This window comes from Salmo salar, unplaced genomic scaffold (assembly GCF_965601325.2).
Source record: "Salmo salar unplaced genomic scaffold, fSalSal1 ptg000378l, whole genome shotgun sequence".
Taxonomy (NCBI): Eukaryota; Metazoa; Chordata; class Actinopteri; order Salmoniformes; family Salmonidae; genus Salmo; species Salmo salar.
This window is the reverse complement of record NW_027675366.1, coordinates 85,587-107,584: the sequence shown is the minus strand read 5'-3', so window position 1 is coordinate 107,584 and position 21,998 is coordinate 85,587. Positions and strand designations below refer to the sequence as shown.

The window sequence follows — 21,998 nt, the reverse complement described above, 5'->3', positions numbered from 1 at the left end:
AATACATGCATGTTTTGTTCAATCAAGTTCATATTTATATCAAAAACCAGCTTTTTACATTAGCATGTGACGTTCAGAACTAGCATACCCCCCGCAAACTTCCGGGGAATTCGCTAACATTTTACTAAATTACTCACGATAAACGTTCACAAAAAGCATAACAATTATTTTAAGAATTATAGATACAGACCTCCTCTATGCACTCGATATGTCCGATTTTAAAATAGCTTTTTGGTGAAAGCACATTTTGCAATATTCTAAGTACATAGCCCAGGCATCACGGGCTCGCTATTTAGACACCCGGCAAGTTTAGCACTCACCATAATCATATTTACTATTATAAAAATTTCATTACCTTTTGTTGTCTTCGTCAGAATACACACCCAGGACAGCTACTTCAATAACAAATGTTGGTTTGGTCCAAAATAATCCATCGTTATATCCGAATAGCGGCGTTTTGTTCGTGCGTTCCAGACGCTATCCGAAATAGTAAAGAAGTGTCACGCGCTTGGCGCAATTCGTGACAATAAAATTCTAAGTATTCCATTACCGTACTTCGAAGCATGTCAACCGCTGTTTAAAATCAATTTTTACGACATTTTTCTCGTAGAAAAGCGATAATATTCCGACAGGGAATCTCCTTTTCGGCAAACAGAGGAAAAAATCCCAAAGGCGGGGGCGGTCGGGGTCACGCGCATAAGCTAGTGTCTCTTGATGGGCCACTTGAGAAAGGCGATAATGTGTTTCAGCCTGGGGCTGGAATGACGACATTCTGTTTTTTCCCGGGCTCTGAGCGCCTATGGACGACGTGGGAAGTGTCACGTTAGAGCAGAGATCCTTAGTAAATGATAGAGATGGAAAAGAAGTTCAACAAATGGTCAGACAGGCCACTTCCTGTAAAGGAATCTCTCAGGTTTTGACCTGCCATTTGAGTTCTGTTATACTCACAGACACCATTCAAACAGTTTTAGAAAATTTAGGGTGTTTTCTATCCATATGTAATAAGTATATGCATATTCTAGTTACTGAGTAGGAGTGGTAACCAGATTAAATCGGGTATGTTTTTTATCCAGCCGTGTCAATGCTGCCCCCTAGCCCTAACAGGTTAACACTGCTGGACTGGTCTCCTGGTGCTGGGGCTGGCCTCATTACTGCTTGGGGATCCTGCTGTGGAGTTGAAGTCCCTGCTGCGTCGAGCCTTTGTCGTCCTGGTGTTGGCAGACCCAATCTTGGGCTCTCACTGACGAGTTCCGCTTGGTGAGGAGCTGTGAGGATAGATTGGCGTAGGCCCCGAAACTCCTGCTTGAGGTCTTCGTCCCTCTTCTCAACCGGTAGTTCAAACAGTTCTGGTTGTGTTTGGCCCCTTGGTCGGGCTCCTAGTTTCTCATAATTAACCTCTTCACCAGAAGATTCCATGGTATTCCACCCAGTTTCAACTTCAATGACCTTTTATGACAGTTGATGCTGCTGCTGTGAACGCAATCCTGTACGCATTCCTTTACCTCTCTTGTTGGAATTCACTGATTTGCGGTGCGCCATCCCACTGCTGCCACCATATGTCACGTAGAGTAGGCCAGAAGGCTAAACTGGAAAACCTAACCTCTATAAAAAATAAAAAGATGGCGGAGCCGCAAAAGTTCTTCTGTGCAAAGGTGTTTATTTACATAGTGATTCCGGAACAAAACAACAGTACTGCCATCAAACATATACCTTATGGGACAGCTTAAAAACAAAGCTGCCCCACCCACAGCTCAATCCAAAATGCCTCCCCATGAACTGAAAGAGAGGCTCCTTTTGTAGGGGTAGCCCCTCCCCTCAGAACAATTAACACTAATTAATTAAGCAATTACCTATTCAACATACAGTTTCCATTTATCTAAACATACCAAAATATATACATTGCAACACGTTTATGAAACAACATCACAATATAACATTTACAAAATTACATCACTACTGACAGTGTCTTCCAATATGCCCGTTTACATTAATGAGCCATTCCGGACAGGCACTACAAAGTAAGCCCAATTCCCTTAGCTCGGGCCCTTATCCAGCATACCTGGAAGCTACAGAGATGGAGAGAGAGAGGAACAGAACAAACAACCGCGCTCATCCATAACATCGATAAGTATACTAAATATTGCTTATATTAAATATGAACACCTGTCTTTATTTCTTTATACCCTAACTGGTTACTGAAGTAAGTGTGAAATGTATGTACTAAGATAGAGACGTTAACCTCTATGGGCTAGGTGGGACGTATCAGGTCAAACACTATTTTTACAGAAGTTTACTAAGGGTTGGTAACAGGCTGATTGGTCGGCTATTTTAGCCAGTAAAGGGGGCTTTACTATTCTTAGGAAGCGGAAGGACTTTAACTTCCCTCCAGGCCTAAGGGCACACACTTTCTAGTAGGCTTAAATTGAAGATGTGGCAACATCATCCGCTGTTATCCACAGTAATCTTCCATCCAAGTTGTCAGACCTCAGTGGCTTGTCATTGTTGATAGACAACAATAATTTGTTCACCTCTTCCACACTCACTTTAAGGAATTCAAAAGTATAATTCTTGTCTTTCATAATTTGTCACATATACTTGGATGTGTAGTGTCAGCGTTTGTTGCTGGCATGTCACCCCTAAGTTTGTTCATCTTGCCAATGAAAAATAAATGAAAGTAGTTGTCAATATCAGTGGGTTTTGTGATAAATTAGTCATCTGATTCAATGAATGATGGAGCCGAGTAGGCATTGTTATCCTAAAGGGACATAGTCATGGTAGCCAAAATAATGGCCTGCCCAGCATGTTTGTTGCTTAATTAACTCAGAAACCACACCTGTGTGGAAGCACCTGCTTTAACCTCTCTAGGGTAGGTGGCACCAAATCGTCCCACCTACGCAACAGCCAGTCTAATCCCGTGGCGCGATATTCAAATACCTTAAAAATGCTATTACTTCAATTTCTCAAACATATAACTATTTTACACCATTTTAAAGACAGGACTCTCCTTTATCTAACCACACTGTCCGATTTCAAAAAGGCTTTACAACGAAAGAAAAACATTAGATTATGTTTGCAGAGTACCCAGCCAGAAATAATCAGACACCCATTTTTCAAGCTAGCATATAATGTCACATAAACCCAAACCACAGCTAAATGCAGCACTAACCTTTGATGATCTTCATCAGATGACAACCCTAGGACATTATGTTATACAATACATGCATGTTTTGTTCAATCAAGTTCATATTTATATCAAAAAACAGCTTTTTTACATTAGCATGTGACGTTCAGAACTAGCATACCCCCCGCAAACTTCCGGGGAATTTACTAACAATTTACTAAATTACTCATGATAAACGTTCACAAAAAGCATAACAATTATTTTAAGAATTATAGATACAGAACTCCTCTATGCACTCGATATGTCCGATTTTAAAATAGCTTTTTGGTGAAAGCACATTTTGCAATATTCTAAGTACATAGCCCAGCCATCACGGGCTAGCTATTTAGACACCCAGCAAGTTTAGCCTTCACCAAAATCAGATTTACTATAACAAAAATGTTATTACCTTTCCTGTTCTTCGTCAGAATGCACTCCCAGGACTTCTACTTCAATGACAAATGTTGGTTTGGTCCCAAATAATCCATCGTTATATCCAAACAGCGGCGTTTTGTTCGTGCGTTCAAGACACTATCCGAAATGGTAAATCAGGGTTACGAGCATGGCGCATTTCGTGACAAAAAAATTCTAAATATTCCATTACCGTACTTCGAAGCATGTCAACTGCTGTTTAAAATCAATTTTTATGCAATTTATCTCGTCAAAAAGCGATAATATTCCGACCGGGAATCTGCGTTTCGGTAAACAGAGGAAAAAAAAGAAAGATGGGGCGACCAGTGCACGCCCCTAAGCCCACTGTCCCCTGATCGGCCACTTGACAAAGGCGATAATGTGTTTCAGCCTGGGGCTGGAATGACGACATTCAGCTTTTTCCCGGGCTCTGAGAGCCTATGGGAGCCGTGGGAAGTGTCACGTTACCGCAGAGATCCTTTGTTTTGGAAAGAGATGTCAAAGAAAGCCAATAAATGGTCAGACAGGCCACTTCCTGTAAAGGAATCTCTCAGGTTTTTGCCTGCCATATGAGTTCTGTTATACTCACAGACACCATTCAAACAGTTTTAGAAACTTTAGGGTGTTTTCTATCCATATCTAATAAGTATATGCATATTCTAGTTACTGGGTAGGAGTAGTAACCAGATTAAATCGGGTACGTTTTTTATCCGGCGGTGTAAATACTGCCCCCTAGCCCTAAGAGGTTAAATACACTTTACTCGAGTTTCCATAACTTTGTACGTTTTTTTAAGTTAAGAACAAATTCTTATTTACAATGACTGCCTACCCCTGGCCAAACCCAGACGACTCTGGGCCAATTGCCCGACGCCCTATGGGACTCCCAATCACGTCCGGTTGTCATACAGCCTGGAATCGAACCAGGGTCTGTAGTGACGCCTCTAGCACTGAGATGTAGTGCATTAGACTGCTGCGCCACTCGGGAGCCCTACAGTACCAGTCAAAAGTTTGGACACACCAACTCATTCAAGGGTTTTTTACTATTTCTACATTGTAGAATAATAGTGAAGACATCAAAACTATGAAATAACACATATGGAATCATGTAGTAACCAAACAATGGTAAAACAAATCAAAATATATTTTAGATTCTTCAAAGTAGTCACCATTTGCCTTGATAATAGCGTTGCACACGTTTGGCATTCTCTCAACCAGCTTCACCTGGAATGCATTTCCAACTATCTTGAAGAAGTTCCCACATATGCTGAGCACTTGTTAGCTGCTTTTCCATCACTCTGTGGTCCAACTCATCCCAAACCATCTCAATTGGGTTGAGGTCGGGTGATTGTGGAGGCCAGGTCATCTGATACAGCACTCCATCACTCTCCTTCTTGGTCAAATAGCCCATACACAGCCTGGAGGTGTGTTGGATCATTGTCCTGCTGAAGATCAAATGATAATCCCACTAAGCGTAAACCAGATGGGATGGCATATCGCTGTGGTAGCCATGCTGGTTAAGTGTGCCTTGAATTCTAAATAAATCACAGACAGTGTCACCAGCAAAGCACCATCACACCTCCTCCTCCATGCTTCATGGTGGGAAATACACATGAGGAGATCATCCATTCACCTACTCTGCGTCTCACAAAGACATGGCAGTTGGAACCAAAAATCTTAAATTTGGACTCATCAGACCAAAGGACAGATTTCCACCGGTCTAATGTCCATTGCTCGTGTTTCTTGGCCCAAGCAAGTCTCTTCTTCTTATTGGTGTCCTTTAGTAGGGGTTTCTTTGCAGCGCTTAGACCATGAAGGCCTGATTCACGCTGTCTCCTCTGAACTGTTGATGTTGAACTCTGTGAAGCATTTATTTGGGCTGCAATCTGAGGTGCAGTTAACTCTAATGAACTTATCCTCTGCAGAAGAGGTAACTCTGGGTCTTCCTTTCCTGTGGCGGTCCTCATGAGAGCCAGTTTCATCATAGCGCTTGACGGTTAAACTTTTGAAGTTGTTGACATTTTCCATATTGACTGACTTTCATGTCTTAAAGTAATGATGAACTGACCTTCATGTCTTAAAGTAATGATGGACTGACCTTCATGTCTTAAAGTAATGATGGACTGAGCTCCACCACCATTTATTGCAGATGTGGAGTTGTAACATAAACAGTTACGGAGTCTTGAGACAGATACGACGCGTTTCAATCTCTCTAGTTGAAAACTGATCGATTTGAATGGGTATTTTTTACGTTCGTTTACTTTGATTCACGTACTGATGCATCAATCGACTCAAAATAAATGAGCTCCATTCTTTTTTAAGTTTTATTTTTTCATTTTCTCTTTTAAAATATTAATTGACCTCATTTTGCTCAATATTCATTTGTCAACACTCATCATCAGTTTGCTGTCGCGGCTTAAGAAGACAGAATGTGAAAGACACAGCAGATGAAATACAAAAGATTTGAACTGAAGCCTGGTCAACAGTTTGGAAGACTGCTATGCTCACAAGTATAGCACAAACACTCACATGAGGTTCAATCTTTCCAAGCACCATGGACAAGAACAATTGATATCCTCATTGTAATTGCCGCAGAAAGCAAAACAATTTTATTCTTGTCTAAGGCTCGTTGGTCTAGGGGTATGATTCTCGCTTTGGGTGCGAGAGGTCCCGGGTTCAAATCCCGGATGAACCCTTTTGCAGATCTTTTAACAAGCTCAGACAGGCAGATCTCTGGCCACTGGTTGCAAACAGCCACCTCTTGGGCGCAGGACGAGGTGGCTGAATGGTTTAGGCGATGGACTGCTTATCTATTGTGATATTCACTAGTTGGCTCAATATCGCACTTCATTTAGAAAACCTGCAAAAACTAAGAGCAAATCTGACTTCCACTAACAAGGACATTGATTCCAATGTAATACACTTGAAATGACACCCAGCCCCTAAACCTAGTGAATATCTCATGCTCTGCATTGGCTGGGAATCGAACCCTGGTCAACTGCTTGGAAGGCAGCTATGCTCACCACTATACCACAAATGCTATGTGAAGCTCTTAAGCAACATGGAGACATCGATTCATATCCTGACCGTCATTTTTGTGGAAAGTGAAAATTCTTTGACCAAACAGATCGTTGGTATAGTTGTACTATTATGGCTTAGGGTGCGAGAGGTCCCTGGTTAAAAAATCGATCATTTTAATCTGTACCTGTTACCTTCAGATTAGTCCCGTGACACTTGTGGAAAACGTAGGGCAAAACGGAGAACATTGTGACAAGTGGGGTCACATTAGTTTGTAGCCCAAAGATTTTGGATTCTACAAACAGATGTTTGCACATAGAGGGTTCCGACTTCAGACGAGTCCCCTGACACTTGTGGGGGACGTAGAGACAAATTGAGAACACCACCGTGTTCGTGAGGGTCTCCCCTTTCCAGGGAGTGGTCATACGATGTTGTAGGTCAAACGGTTCAGAAGCTACAGATGTTTTTGTGAGAATACCGATTATTGGTATGTCTCATGGTTTGACAAACACCGCTCTAGCTCCACCACCATTTATTGCAGATGTGGAGTTGTAACATGAACAGTTACGGAGTCTTGAGACAGATACGACGCGTTTCAATCTCTCTAGTTGAAAACTGATCGATTTGAATGGGTATTTTTTACGTTCGTTTACTTTGATTCACGTACTGATGCATCAATCGACTCAAAATAAATGAGCTCCATTCTTTTTTAAGTTTTATTTTTTCATTTTCTCTTTTAAAATATTAATTGACCTCATTTTGCTCAATATTCATTTGTCAACACTCATCATCAGTTTGCTGTCACGGCTTAAGAAGACAGAATGTGAAAGACACAGCAGATGAAATACAAAAGATTTGAACTGAAGCCTGGTCAACAGTTTGGAAGACTGCTATGCTCACAAGTATAGCACAAACACTCACATGAGGTTCAATCTTTCCAAGCACCATGGACAAGAACAATTGGTATCCTCATTGTAATTGCCGCAGAAAGCTAAACAATTTTATTCTTGTCTAAGGCTCGTTGGTCTAGGGGTATGATTCTCGCTTTGGGTGCGAGAGGTCCCGGGTTCAAATCCCGGATGAACCCTTTTGCAGATCTTTTAACAAGCTCAGACAGGCAGATCTCTGGCCACTGGTTGCAAACAGCCACCTCTTGGGCGCAGGACGAGGTGGCTGAATGGTTTAGGCGATGGACTGCTTATCTATTGTGATATTCACTAGTTGGCTCAATATCGCACTTCATTTAGAAAACCTGCAAAAACTAAGAGCAAATCTGACTTCCACTAACAAGGACATTGATTCCAATGTAATACACTTGAAATGACACCCAGCCCCTAAACCTAGTGAATATCTCATGCTCTGCATTGGCTGGGAATCGAACCCTGGTCAACTGCTTGGAAGGCAGCTATGCTCACCACTATACCACCAATGCTATGTGAAGCTCTTAAGCAACATGGAGACATCGATTCATATCCTGACCGTCATTTTTGTGGAAAGTGAAAATTCTTTGACCAAACGGATCGTTGGTATAGTTGTACTATTATGGCTTAGGGTGCGAGAGGTCCCTGGTTAAAAAATCGATCATTTTAATCTGTACCTGTTACCTTCAGATTAGTCCCGTGACACTTGTGGAAAACGTAGGGCAAAACGGAGAACATTGTGACAAGTGGGGTCACATTAGTTTGTAGTCCAAAGATTTTGGATTCTACAAACAGATGTTTGCACATAGAGGGTTCCGACTTCAGACGAGTCCCCTGACACTTGTGGAGGATGTAGAGACAAATTGAGAACACCACCGTGTTCGTGAGGGTCTCCCCTTTCCAGGGAGTGGTCATACGATGTTGTAGGTCAAACGGTTCAGATGCTACAGATGTTTCTGTGAGAATACCGATTATTGGTATGTCTCATGGTTTGACAAACACCGCTCTAGCTCCACCACCATTTATTGCAGATGTGGAGTTGTAACATAAACAGTTACGGAGGCTTGAGACAGATACGACGCGTTTCAATCTCTCTAGTTGAAAACTGATCGATTTGAATGGGTATTTTTTACGTTCGTTTACTTTGATTCACGTACTGATGCATCAATCGACTCAAAATAAATGAGCTCCATTCTTTTTTAAGTTTTATTTTTTCATTTTCTCTTTTAAAATATTAATTGACCTCATTTTGCTCAATATTCATTTGTCAACACTCATCATCAGTTTGCTGTCGCGGCTTAAGAAGACAGAATGTGAAAGACACAGCAGATGAAATACAAAAGATTTGAACTGAAGCCTGGTCAACAGTTTGGAAGACTGCTATGCTCACAAGTATAGCACAAACACTCACATGAGGTTCAATCTTTCCAAGCACCATGGACAAGAACAATTGATATCCTCATTGTAATTGCCGCAGAAAGCAAAACAATTTTATTCTTGTCTAAGGCTCGTTGGTCTAGGGGTATGATTCTCGCTTTGGGTGCGAGAGGTCCCGGGTTCAAATCCCGGATGAACCCTTTTGCAGATCTTTTAACAAGCTCAGACAGGCAGATCTCTGGCCACTGGTTGCAAACAGCCACCTCTTGGGCGCAGGACGAGGTGGCTGAATGGTTTAGGCGATGGACTGCTTATCTATTGTGATATTCACTAGTTGGCTCAATATCGCACTTCATTTAGAAAACCTGCAAAAACTAAGAGCAAATCTGACTTCCACTAACAAGGACATTGATTCCAATGTAATACACTTGAAATGACACCCAGCCCCTAAACCTAGTGAATATCTCATGCTCTGCATTGGCTGGGAATCGAACCCTGGTCAACTGCTTGGAAGGCAGCTATGCTCACCACTATACCACCAATGCTATGTGAAGCTCTTAAGCAACATGGAGACATCGATTCATATCCTGACCGTCATTTTTGTGGAAAGTGAAAATTCTTTGACCAAACGGATCGTTGGTATAGTTGTACTATTATGGCTTAGGGTGCGAGAGGTCCCTGGTTAAAAAATCTATCATTTTAATCAGTACCTGTTACCTTCAGATTAGTCCCGTGACACTTGTGGAAAACGTAGGGCAAAACGGAGAACATTGTGACAAGTGGGGTCACATTAGTTTGTAGCCCAAAGATTTTGGATTCTACAAACAGATGTTTGCACATAGAGGGTTCCGACTTCAGACGAGTCCCCTGACACTTGTGGGGGACGTAGAGACAAATTGAGAACACCACCGTGTTCGTGAGGGTCTCCCCTTTCCAGGGAGTGGTCATACGATGTTGTAGGTCAAACGGTTCAGATGCTACAAATGTTTTTGTGAGAATACCGATTATTGGTATGTCTCATGGTTTGACAAACACCGCTCTAGCTCCACCACCATTTATTGCAGATGTGGAGTTGTAACATAAACAGTTACGGAGGCTTGAGACAGATACGACGCGTTTCAATCTCTCTAGTTGAAAACTGATCGATTTGAATGGGTATTTTTTACGTTCGTTTACTTTGATTCACGTACTGATGCATCAATCGACTCAAAATAAATGAGCTCCATTCTTTTTTAAGTTTTATTTTTTCATTTTCTCTTTTAAAATATTAATTGACCTCATTTTGCTCAATATTCATTTGTCAACACTCATCATCAGTTTGCTGTCGCGGCTTAAGAAGACAGAATGTGAAAGACACAGCAGATGAAATACAAAAGATTTGAACTGAAGCCTGGTCAACAGTTTGGAAGACTGCTATGCTCACAAGTATAGCACAAACACTCACATGAGGTTCAATCTTTCCAAGCACCATGGACAAGAACAATTGATATCCTCATTGTAATTGCCGCAGAAAGCAAAACAATTTTATTCTTGTCTAAGGCTCGTTGGTCTAGGGGTATGATTCTCGCTTTGGGTGCGAGAGGTCCCGGGTTCAAATCCCGGATGAACCCTTTTGCAGATCTTTTAACAAGCTCAGACAGGCAGATCTCTGGCCACTGGTTGCAAACAGCCACCTCTTGGGCGCAGGACGAGGTGGCTGAATGGTTTAGGCGATGGACTGCTTATCTATTGTGATATTCACTAGTTGGCTCAATATCGCACTTCATTTAGAAAACCTGCAAAAACTAAGAGCAAATCTGACTTCCACTAACAAGGACATTGATTCCAATGTAATACACTTGAAATGACACCCAGCCCCTAAACCTAGTGAATATCTCATGCTCTGCATTGGCTGGGAATCGAACCCTGGTCAACTGCTTGGAAGGCAGCTATGCTCACCACTATACCACCAATGCTATGTGAAGCTCTTAAGCAACATGGAGACATCGATTCATATCCTGACCGTCATTTTTGTGGAAAGTGAAAATTCTTTGACCAAACGGATCGTTGGTATAGTTGTACTATTATGGCTTAGGGTGCGAGAGGTCCCTGGTTAAAAAATCTATCATTTTAATCAGTACCTGTTACCTTCAGATTAGTCCCGTGACACTTGTGGAAAACGTAGGGCAAAACGGAGAACATTGTGACAAGTGGGGTCACATTAGTTTGTAGCCCAAAGATTTTGGATTCTACAAACAGATGTTTGCACATAGAGGGTTCCGACTTCAGACGAGTCCCCTGACACTTGTGGGGGACGTAGAGACAAATTGAGAACACCACCGTGTTCGTGAGGGTCTCCCCTTTCCAGGGAGTGGTCATACGATGTTGTAGGTCAAACGGTTCAGATGCTACAAATGTTTTTGTGAGAATACCGATTATTGGTATGTCTCATGGTTTGACAAACACCGCTCTAGCTCCACCACCATTTATTGCAGATGTGGAGTTGTAACATAAACAGTTACGGAGGCTTGAGACAGATACGACGCGTTTCAATCTCTCTAGTTGAAAACTGATCGATTTGAATGGGTATTTTTTACGTTCGTTTACTTTGATTCACGTACTGATGCATCAATCGACTCAAAATAAATGAGCTCCATTCTTTTTTAAGTTTTATTTTTTCATTTTCTCTTTTAAAATATTAATTGACCTCATTTTGCTCAATATTCATTTGTCAACACTCATCATCAGTTTGCTGTCGCGGCTTAAGAAGACAGAATGTGAAAGACACAGCAGATGAAATACAAAAGATTTGAACTGAAGCCTGGTCAACAGTTTGGAAGACTGCTATGCTCACAAGTATAGCACAAACACTCACATGAGGTTCAATCTTTCCAAGCACCATGGACAAGAACAATTGATATCCTCATTGTAATTGCCGCAGAAAGCAAAACAATTTTATTCTTGTCTAAGGCTCGTTGGTCTAGGGGTATGATTCTCGCTTTGGGTGCGAGAGGTCCCGGGTTCAAATCCCGGATGAACCCTTTTGCAGATCTTTTAACAAGCTCAGACAGGCAGATCTCTGGCCACTGGTTGCAAACAGCCACCTCTTGGGCGCAGGACGAGGTGGCTGAATGGTTTAGGCGATGGACTGCTTATCTATTGTGATATTCACTAGTTGGCTCAATATCGCACTTCATTTAGAAAACCTGCAAAAACTAAGAGCAAATCTGACTTCCACTAACAAGGACATTGATTCCAATGTAATACACTTGAAATGACACCCAGCCCCTAAACCTAGTGAATATCTCATGCTCTGCATTGGCTGGGAATCGAACCCTGGTCAACTGCTTGGAAGGCAGCTATGCTCACCACTATACCACCAATGCTATGTGAAGCTCTTAAGCAACATGGAGACATCGATTCATATCCTGACCGTCATTTTTGTGGAAAGTGAAAATTCTTTGACCAAACGGATCGTTGGTATAGTTGTACTATTATGGCTTAGGGTGCGAGAGGTCCCTGGTTAAAAAATCTATCATTTTAATCAGTACCTGTTACCTTCAGATTAGTCCCGTGACACTTGTGGAAAACGTAGGGCAAAACGGAGAACATTGTGACAAGTGGGGTCACATTAGTTTGTAGCCCAAAGATTTTGGATTCTACAAACAGATGTTTGCACATAGAGGGTTCCGACTTCAGACGAGTCCCCTGACACTTGTGGGGGACGTAGAGACAAATTGAGAACACCACCGTGTTCGTGAGGGTCTCCCCTTTCCAGGGAGTGGTCATACGATGTTGTAGGTCAAACGGTTCAGATGCTACAAATGTTTTTGTGAGAATACCGATTATTGGTATGTCTCATGGTTTGACAAACACCGCTCTAGCTCCACCACCATTTATTGCAGATGTGGAGTTGTAACATAAACAGTTACGGAGGCTTGAGACAGATACGACGCGTTTCAATCTCTCTAGTTGAAAACTGATCGATTTGAATGGGTATTTTTTACGTTCGTTTACTTTGATTCACGTACTGATGCATCAATCGACTCAAAATAAATGAGCTCCATTCTTTTTTAAGTTTTATTTTTTCATTTTCTCTTTTAAAATATTAATTGACCTCATTTTGCTCAATATTCATTTGTCAACACTCATCATCAGTTTGCTGTCGCGGCTTAAGAAGACAGAATGTGAAAGACACAGCAGATGAAATACAAAAGATTTGAACTGAAGCCTGGTCAACAGTTTGGAAGACTGCTATGCTCACAAGTATAGCACAAACACTCACATGAGGTTCAATCTTTCCAAGCACCATGGACAAGAACAATTGATATCCTCATTGTAATTGCCGCAGAAAGCAAAACAATTTTATTCTTGTCTAAGGCTCGTTGGTCTAGGGGTATGATTCTCGCTTTGGGTGCGAGAGGTCCCGGGTTCAAATCCCGGATGAACCCTTTTGCAGATCTTTTAACAAGCTCAGACAGGCAGATCTCTGGCCACTGGTTGCAAACAGACACCTCTTGGGCGCAGGACGAGGTGGCTGAATGGTTTAGGCGATGGACTGCTTATCTATTGTGATATTCACTAGTTGGCTCAATATCGCACTTCATTTAGAAAACCTGCAAAAACTAAGAGCAAATCTGACTTCCACTAACAAGGACATTGATTCCAATGTAATACACTTGAAATGACACCCAGCCCCTAAACCTAGTGAATATCTCATGCTCTGCATTGGCTGGGAATCGAACCCTGGTCAACTGCTTGGAAGGCAGCTATGCTCACCACTATACCACCAATGCTATGTGAAGCTCTTAAGCAACATGGAGACATCGATTCATATCCTGACCGTCATTTTTGTGGAAAGTGAAAATTCTTTGACCAAACGGATCGTTGGTATAGTTGTACTATTATGGCTTAGGGTGCGAGAGGTCCCTGGTTAAAAAATCTATCATTTTAATCAGTACCTGTTACCTTCAGATTAGTCCCGTGACACTTGTGGAAAACGTAGGGCAAAACGGAGAACATTGTGACAAGTGGGGTCACATTAGTTTGTAGCCCAAAGATTTTGGATTCTACAAACAGATGTTTGCACATAGAGGGTTCCGACTTCAGACGAGTCCCCTGACACTTGTGGGGGACGTAGAGACAAATTGAGAACACCACCGTGTTCGTGAGGGTCTCCCCTTTCCAGGGAGTGGTCATACGATGTTGTAGGTCAAACGGTTCAGATGCTACAAATGTTTTTGTGAGAATACCGATTATTGGTATGTCTCATGGTTTGACAAACACCGCTCTAGCTCCACCACCATTTATTGCAGATGTGGAGTTGTAACATAAACAGTTACGGAGGCTTGAGACAGATACGACGCGTTTCAATCTCTCTAGTTGAAAACTGATCGATTTGAATGGGTATTTTTTACGTTCGTTTACTTTGATTCACGTACTGATGCATCAATCGACTCAAAATAAATGAGCTCCATTCTTTTTTAAGTTTTATTTTTTCATTTTCTCTTTTAAAATATTAATTGACCTCATTTTGCTCAATATTCATTTGTCAACACTCATCATCAGTTTGCTGTCGCGGCTTAAGAAGACAGAATGTGAAAGACACAGCAGATGAAATACAAAAGATTTGAACTGAAGCCTGGTCAACAGTTTGGAAGACTGCTATGCTCACAAGTATAGCACAAACACTCACATGAGGTTCAATCTTTCCAAGCACCATGGACAAGAACAATTGATATCCTCATTGTAATTGCCGCAGAAAGCAAAACAATTTTATTCTTGTCTAAGGCTCGTTGGTCTAGGGGTATGATTCTCGCTTTGGGTGCGAGAGGTCCCGGGTTCAAATCCCGGATGAACCCTTTTGCAGATCTTTTAACAAGCTCAGACAGGCAGATCTCTGGCCACTGGTTGCAAACAGCCACCTCTTGGGCGCAGGACGAGGTGGCTGAATGGTTTAGGCGATGGACTGCTTATCTATTGTGATATTCACTAGTTGGCTCAATATCGCACTTCATTTAGAAAACCTGCAAAAACTAAGAGCAAATCTGACTTCCACTAACAAGGACATTGATTCCAATGTAATACACTTGAAATGACACCCAGCCCCTAAACCTAGTGAATATCTCATGCTCTGCATTGGCTGGGAATCGAACCCTGGTCAACTGCTTGGAAGGCAGCTATGCTCACCACTATACCACCAATGCTATGTGAAGCTCTTAAGCAACATGGAGACATCGATTCATATCCTGACCGTCATTTTTGTGGAAAGTGAAAATTCTTTGACCAAACGGATCGTTGGTATAGTTGTACTATTATGGCTTAGGGTGCGAGAGGTCCCTGGTTAAAAAATCTATCATTTTAATCAGTACCTGTTACCTTCAGATTAGTCCCGTGACACTTGTGGAAAACGTAGGGCAAAACGGAGAACATTGTGACAAGTGGGGTCACATTAGTTTGTAGCCCAAAGATTTTGGATTCTACAAACAGATGTTTGCACATAGAGGGTTCCGACTTCAGACGAGTCCCCTGACACTTGTGGGGGACGTAGAGACAAATTGAGAACACCACCGTGTTCGTGAGGGTCTCCCCTTTCCAGGGAGTGGTCATACGATGTTGTAGGTCAAACGGTTCAGATGCTACAAATGTTTTTGTGAGAATACCGATTATTGGTATGTCTCATGGTTTGACAAACACCGCTCTAGCTCCACCACCATTTATTGCAGATGTGGAGTTGTAACATAAACAGTTACGGAGGCTTGAGACAGATACGACGCGTTTCAATCTCTCTAGTTGAAAACTGATCGATTTGAATGGGTATTTTTTACGTTCGTTTACTTTGATTCACGTACTGATGCATCAATCGACTCAAAATAAATGAGCTCCATTCTTTTTTAAGTTTTATTTTTTCATTTTCTCTTTTAAAATATTAATTGACCTCATTTTGCTCAATATTCATTTGTCAACACTCATCATCAGTTTGCTGTCGCGGCTTAAGAAGACAGAATGTGAAAGACACAGCAGATGAAATACAAAAGATTTGAACTGAAGCCTGGTCAACAGTTTGGAAGACTGCTATGCTCACAAGTATAGCACAAACACTCACATGAGGTTCAATCTTTCCAAGCACCATGGACAAGAACAATTGATATCCTCATTGTAATTGCCGCAGAAAGCAAAACAATTTTATTCTTGTCTAAGGCTCGTTGGTCTAGGGGTATGATTCTCGCTTTGGGTGCGAGAGGTCCCGGGTTCAAATCCCGGATGAACCCTTTTGCAGATCTTTTAACAAGCTCAGACAGGCAGATCTCTGGCCACTGGTTGCAAACAGCCACCTCTTGGGCGCAGGACGAGGTGGCTGAATGGTTTAGGCGATGGACTGCTATCTATTGTGATATTCACTAGTTGGCTCAATATCGCACTTCATTTAGAAAACCTGCAAAAACTAAGAGCAAATCTGACTTCCACTAACAAGGACATTGATTCCAATGTAATACACTTGAAATGACACCCAGCCCCTAAACCTAGTGAATATCTCATGCTCTGCATTGGCTGGGAATCGAACCCTGGTCAACTGCTTGGAAGGCAGCTATGCTCACCACTATACCACCAATGCTATGTGAAGCTCTTAAGCAACATGGAGACATCGATTCATATCCTGACCGTCATTTTTGTGGAAAGTGAAAATTCTTTGACCAAACGGATCGTTGGTATAGTTGTACTATTATGGCTTAGGGTGCGAGAGGTCCCTGGTTAAAAAATCGATCATTTTAATCTGTACCTGTTACCTTCAGATTAGTCCCGTGACACTTGTGGAAAACGTAGGGCAAAACGGAGAACATTGTGACAAGTGGGGTCACATTAGTTTGTAGCCCAAAGATTTTGGATTCTACAAACAGATGTTTGCACATAGAGGGTTCCGACTTCAGACGAGTCCCCTGACACTTGTGGAGGATGTAGAGACAAATTGAGAACACCACCGTGTTCGTGAGGGTCTCCCCTTTCCAGGGAGTGGTCATACGATGTTGTAGGTCAAACGGTTCAGATGCTACAGATGTTTCTGTGAGAATACCGATTATTGGTATGTCTCATGGTTTGACAAACACCGCTCTAGCTCCACCACCATTTATTGCAGATGTGGAGTTGTAACATGAACAGTTACGGAGGCTTGAGACAGATACGACGCGTTTCAATCTCTCTAGTTGAAAACTGATCGATTTGAATGGGTATTTTTTACGTTCGTTTACTTTGATTCACGTACTGATGCATCAATCGACTCAAAATAAATGAGCTCCATTCTTTTTTAAGTTTTATTTTTTCATTTTCTCTTTTAAAATATTAATTGACCTCATTTTGCTCAATATTCATTTGTCAACACTCATCATCAGTTTGCTGTCGCGGCTTAACCTCTATGGGCTAGGTGGGACGCTAGCGTGCCACCCGTGGTGCACTCCATCAACAGCAGGTGCATTTCAAGACCGGCAAATTTGAATCCAAATAAATGTCAAAATTCAAATTTTTCAAACATACAACTATTTTACACCCTTTGAAAGATAAACATCTCCTTAATCTAACCACGTTTTACGATTTCAAAAAGGTTTTACGGCGAAAGCATAAATTTAGAGTATGTTAGGACAGTACATTTACAAGAGTTGTGTGTAATGTTTTGTCAAGTCAAAGACAGGGTCACCAAAACCATAAAACCAGCTAAAATGATGCACTAACCTTTTACAATCTCCATCAGATGACACTCCTAGGACATTATGTTACACAATGCATGCATTTTTAGTTCTATCAAGTTCATATTTATATCCAAAAACAGCGTTTTACTATGGCATTGATGTTGAGGAAATCGTTTCCCTCCAATAACCGGCAGTCAAGTCAGCGTCACAAATTAAATAATTAAAATTAGAAAACATTGGTAAAATATTATATTGTCATTTAAAGAATTATAGATTTACATCTCTTGAACGCAATCAACTTGCCAGATTTAAAAATAACCTTACTGGGAAATCACACTTTGCAATAATCTGAGCACTGCGCCCAGAAAAATACGCGTTGCGATACAGACTAGACGTCATGTTGGGGAGATCTAAAATCGAAAATACTATGTAAATAATCCATTACCTTTGATTCTCTTCATCAGATGTCACTTCCAGGTATCACAGGTCCATAACGAATGTAGTTTTGTTCAAAAAAGCTCATCATTTATGTCCAAAAATCTCCGTCTTGTTAGCACATGATCTAAGCCAGCCGGACTTCTCGTCATGAACGAGGGGAAAAAATATATTTACGTTCGTTCAAACATGTCAAACGTTGTATAGCATAAATCATTAGGGCCTTTTTTAACCAGAACATGAATAATATTCAAGGTGGACGAATGCATACTCTTTTATAGCGTATTGGAACGAGGGTACCCAACATGAACTCGCGCGCCAGGTGTCTAATGGGACATCATCGTTCCATGGCTCTTGTTCGGTCAGATCTCCCTCCAGAAGACTCAAAACACTTTGTAAAGGCTGGTGACATCTAGTGGAAGCAATAGGAAGTGCCAAAATATTCCTCAGCCCCTGTGTTTTTCAATGGGATAGGTTTAAAGGTAATACAACACATCAGGTTTCAACTTCCTGTCAGAAAATGTCTCAGGGTTTTGCCTGCCAAATGAGTTCTGTTATACTCACAGACACCATTCAAACAGTTTTAGAAACTTTAGAGTGTTTTCTATCCATATATAATAAGTATATGCATATTCTAGTTACTGGGTAGGATTAGTAACCAGATTAAATCGGGTACATTTTTTTATCCAGACGTGCAAATGCTGCCCCCTAGCCCTAACAGGTTAAGAAGACAGAATGTGAAAGACACAGCAGATGAAATACAAAAGATTTGAACTGAAGCCTGGTCAACAGTTTGGAAGACTGCTATGCTCACAAGTATAGCACAAACACTCACATGAGGTTCAATCTTTCCAAGCACCATGGACAAGAACAATTGATATCCTCATTGTAATTGCCGCAGAAAGCAAAACAATTTTATTCTTGTCTAAGGCTCGTTGGTCTAGGGGTATGATTCTCGCTTTGGGTGCGAGAGGTCCCGGGTTCAAATCGCGGATGAGCCCTTTTGCAGATCTTTTAACAAGCTCAGACAGGCAGATCTCTGGCCACTGGTTGCAAACAGCCACCTCTTGGGCGCAGGACGAGGTGGCTGAATGGTTTAGGCGATGGACTGCGTATCTATTGTGATATTCACTAGTTGGCTCAATATCGCACTTCATTTAGAAAACCTGCAAAAACTAAGAGCAAATCTGACTTCCACGGACATTGATTCCAATGTAATACACTTGAAATGACACCCAGCCCCTAAACCTAGTGAATATCTCATGCTCTGCATTGGCTGGGAATCGAACCCTGGTCAACTGCTTGGAAGGCAGCTATGCTCACCACTATACCACCAATGCTATGTGAAGCTCTTAAGCAACATGGAGACATCGATTCATATCCTGACCGTCATTTTTGTGGAAAGTGAAAATTCTTTGACCAAACGGATCGTTGGTATAGTTGTACTATTATGGCTTAGGGTGCGAGAGGTCCCTGGTTAAAAAATCTATCATTTTAATCAGTACCTGTTACCTTCAGATTAGTCCCGTGACACTTGTGGAAAACGTAGGGCAAAACGGAGAACATTGTGACAAGTGGGGTCACATTAGTTTGTAGCCCAAAGATTTTGGATTCTACAAACAGATGTTTGCACATAGAGGGTTCCGACTTCAGACGAGTCCCCTGACACTTGTGGGGGACGTAGAGACAAATTGAGAACACCACCGTGTTCGTGAGGGTCTCCCCTTTCCAGGGAGTGGTCATACGATGTTGTAGGTCAAACGGTTCAGATGCTACAGATGTTTTTGTGAGAATACCGATTATTGGTATGTCTCATGGTTTGACAAACACCGCTCTAGCTCCACCACCATTTATTGCAGATGTGGAGGTGTAACATAAACAGTTACGGAGGCTTGAGACAGATACGACGCGTTTCAATCTCTCTAGTTGAAAACTGATCGATTTGAATGGGTATTTTTTACGTTCGTTTACTTTGATTCACGTACTGATGCATCAATCGACTCAAAATAAATGAGCTCCATTCTTTTTTACGTTTTATTTTTTCATTTTCTCTTTTAAAATATTAATTGACCTCATTTTGCTCAATATTCATTTGTCAACACTCATCATCAGTTTGCTGTCGCGGCTTAACCTCTATGGGCTAGGTGGGACGCTAGCGTGCCACCCGTGGTGCACTCCATCAACAGCAGGTGCATTTCAAGACCGGCAAATTTGAATCCAAATAAATGTCAAAATTCAAATTTTTCAAACATACAACTATTTTACACCCTTTGAAAGATAAACATCTCCTTAATCTAACCACGTTTTACGATTTCAAAAAGGTTTTACGGCGAAAGCATAAATTTAGAGTATGTTAGGACAGTACATTTACAAGAGTTGTGTGTAATGTTTTGTCAAGTCAAAGACAGGGTCACCAAAACCATAAAACCAGCTAAAATGATGCACTAACCTTTTACAATCTCCATCAGATGACACTCCTAGGACATTATGTTACACAATGCATGCATTTTTAGTTCTATCAAGTTCATATTTATATCCAAAAACAGCGTTTTACTATGGCATTGATGTTGAGGAAATCGTTTCCCTCCAATAACCGGCAGTCAAGTCAGCGTCACAAATTAAATAATTAAAATTAGAAAACATTGGTAAAATATTATATTGTCATTTAAAGAATTATAGATTTACATCTCTTGAACGCAATCAACTTGCCAGATTTAAAAATAACCTTACTGGGAAATCACACTTTGCAATAATCTGAGCACTGCGCCCAGAAAAATACGCGTTGCGATACAGACTAGACGTCATGTTGGGGAGATCTAAAATCGAAAATACTATGTAAATAATCCATTACCTTTGATTCTCTTCATCAGATGTCACTTCCAGGTATCACAGGTCCATAACGAATGTAGTTTTGTTCAAAAAAGCTCATCATTTATGTCCAAAAATCTCCGTCTTGTTAGCACATGATCTAAGCCAGCCGGACTTCTCGTCATGAACGAGGGGAAAAAATATATTTACGTTCGTTCAAACATGTCAAACGTTGTATAGCATAAATCATTAGGGCCTTTTTTAACCAGAACATGAATAATATTCAAGGTGGACGAATGCATACTCTTTTATAGCGTATTGGAACGAGGGTACCCAACATGAACTCGCGCGCCAGGTGTCTAATGGGACATCATCGTTCCATGGCTCTTGTTCGGTCAGATCTCCCTCCAGAAGACTCAAAACACTTTGTAAAGGCTGGTGACATCTAGTGGAAGCAATAGGAAGTGCCAAAATATTCCTCAGCCCCTGTGTTTTTCAATGGGATAGGTTTAAAGGTAATACAACACATCAGGTTTCAACTTCCTGTCAGAAAATGTCTCAGGGTTTTGCCTGCCAAATGAGTTCTGTTATACTCACAGACACCATTCAAACAGTTTTAGAAACTTTAGAGTGTTTTCTATCCATATATAATAAGTATATGCATATTCTAGTTACTGGGTAGGATTAGTAACCAGATTAAATCGGGTACATTTTTTTATCCAGACGTGCAAATGCTGCCCCCTAGCCCTAACAGGTTAAGAAGACAGAATGTGAAAGACACAGCAGATGAAATACAAAAGATTTGAACTGAAGCCTGGTCAATAGTTTGGAAGACTGCTATGCTCACAAGTATAGCACAAACACTCACATGAGGTTCAATCTTTCCAAGCACCATGGACAAGAACAATTGATATCCTCATTGTAATTGCCGCAGAAAGCAAAACAATTTTATTCTTGTCTAAGGCTCGTTGGTCTAGGGGTATGATTCTCGCTTTGGGTGCGAGAGGTCCCGGGTTCAAATCCCGGATGAGCCCTTTTGCAGATCTTTTAACAAGCTCAGACAGGCAGATCTCTGGCCACTGGTTGCAAACAGCCACCTCTTGGGCGCAGGACGAGGTGGCTGAATGGTTTAGGCGATGGACTGCGTATCTATTGTGATATTCACTAGTTGGCTCAATATCGCACTTCATTTAGAAAACCTGCAAAAACTAA

At 41.4% G+C, this 21,998-nt stretch overlaps 9 non-coding genes across 9 annotated transcripts; all 9 read left to right on the top strand.

The window, feature by feature from the left end:
- The first annotated feature begins 6,191 nt into the window (after nt 1-6,191).
- Nucleotides 6,192-6,263, top strand: trnap-ugg (transfer RNA proline (anticodon UGG)). The gene has a single exon. It is a non-coding gene; the product is annotated as a tRNA-Pro (tRNA).
- Nucleotides 6,264-7,601: 1,338 nt separating this feature from the next.
- trnap-ugg (transfer RNA proline (anticodon UGG)) lies at nt 7,602-7,673 on the top strand. Its single transcript has one exon. It is a non-coding gene; the product is annotated as a tRNA-Pro (tRNA).
- A 1,338-nt stretch (nt 7,674-9,011) lies between these two features.
- trnap-ugg (transfer RNA proline (anticodon UGG)) lies at nt 9,012-9,083 on the top strand. Its single transcript has one exon. It is a non-coding gene; the product is annotated as a tRNA-Pro (tRNA).
- A 1,338-nt stretch (nt 9,084-10,421) lies between these two features.
- On the top strand, nt 10,422-10,493 carry trnap-ugg (transfer RNA proline (anticodon UGG)). Its single transcript has one exon. It is a non-coding gene; the product is annotated as a tRNA-Pro (tRNA).
- Nucleotides 10,494-11,831: 1,338 nt separating this feature from the next.
- On the top strand, nt 11,832-11,903 carry trnap-ugg (transfer RNA proline (anticodon UGG)). Its single transcript has one exon. It is a non-coding gene; the product is annotated as a tRNA-Pro (tRNA).
- A 1,338-nt stretch (nt 11,904-13,241) lies between these two features.
- trnap-ugg (transfer RNA proline (anticodon UGG)) lies at nt 13,242-13,313 on the top strand. Its single transcript has one exon. It is a non-coding gene; the product is annotated as a tRNA-Pro (tRNA).
- A 1,338-nt stretch (nt 13,314-14,651) lies between these two features.
- On the top strand, nt 14,652-14,723 carry trnap-ugg (transfer RNA proline (anticodon UGG)). The gene has a single exon. It is a non-coding gene; the product is annotated as a tRNA-Pro (tRNA).
- Nucleotides 14,724-16,061: 1,338 nt separating this feature from the next.
- Nucleotides 16,062-16,133, top strand: trnap-ugg (transfer RNA proline (anticodon UGG)). Its single transcript has one exon. It is a non-coding gene; the product is annotated as a tRNA-Pro (tRNA).
- Nucleotides 16,134-21,748: 5,615 nt separating this feature from the next.
- trnap-ugg (transfer RNA proline (anticodon UGG)) lies at nt 21,749-21,820 on the top strand. Its single transcript has one exon. It is a non-coding gene; the product is annotated as a tRNA-Pro (tRNA).
- The last annotated feature ends 178 nt before the right edge of the window (nt 21,821-21,998 follow it).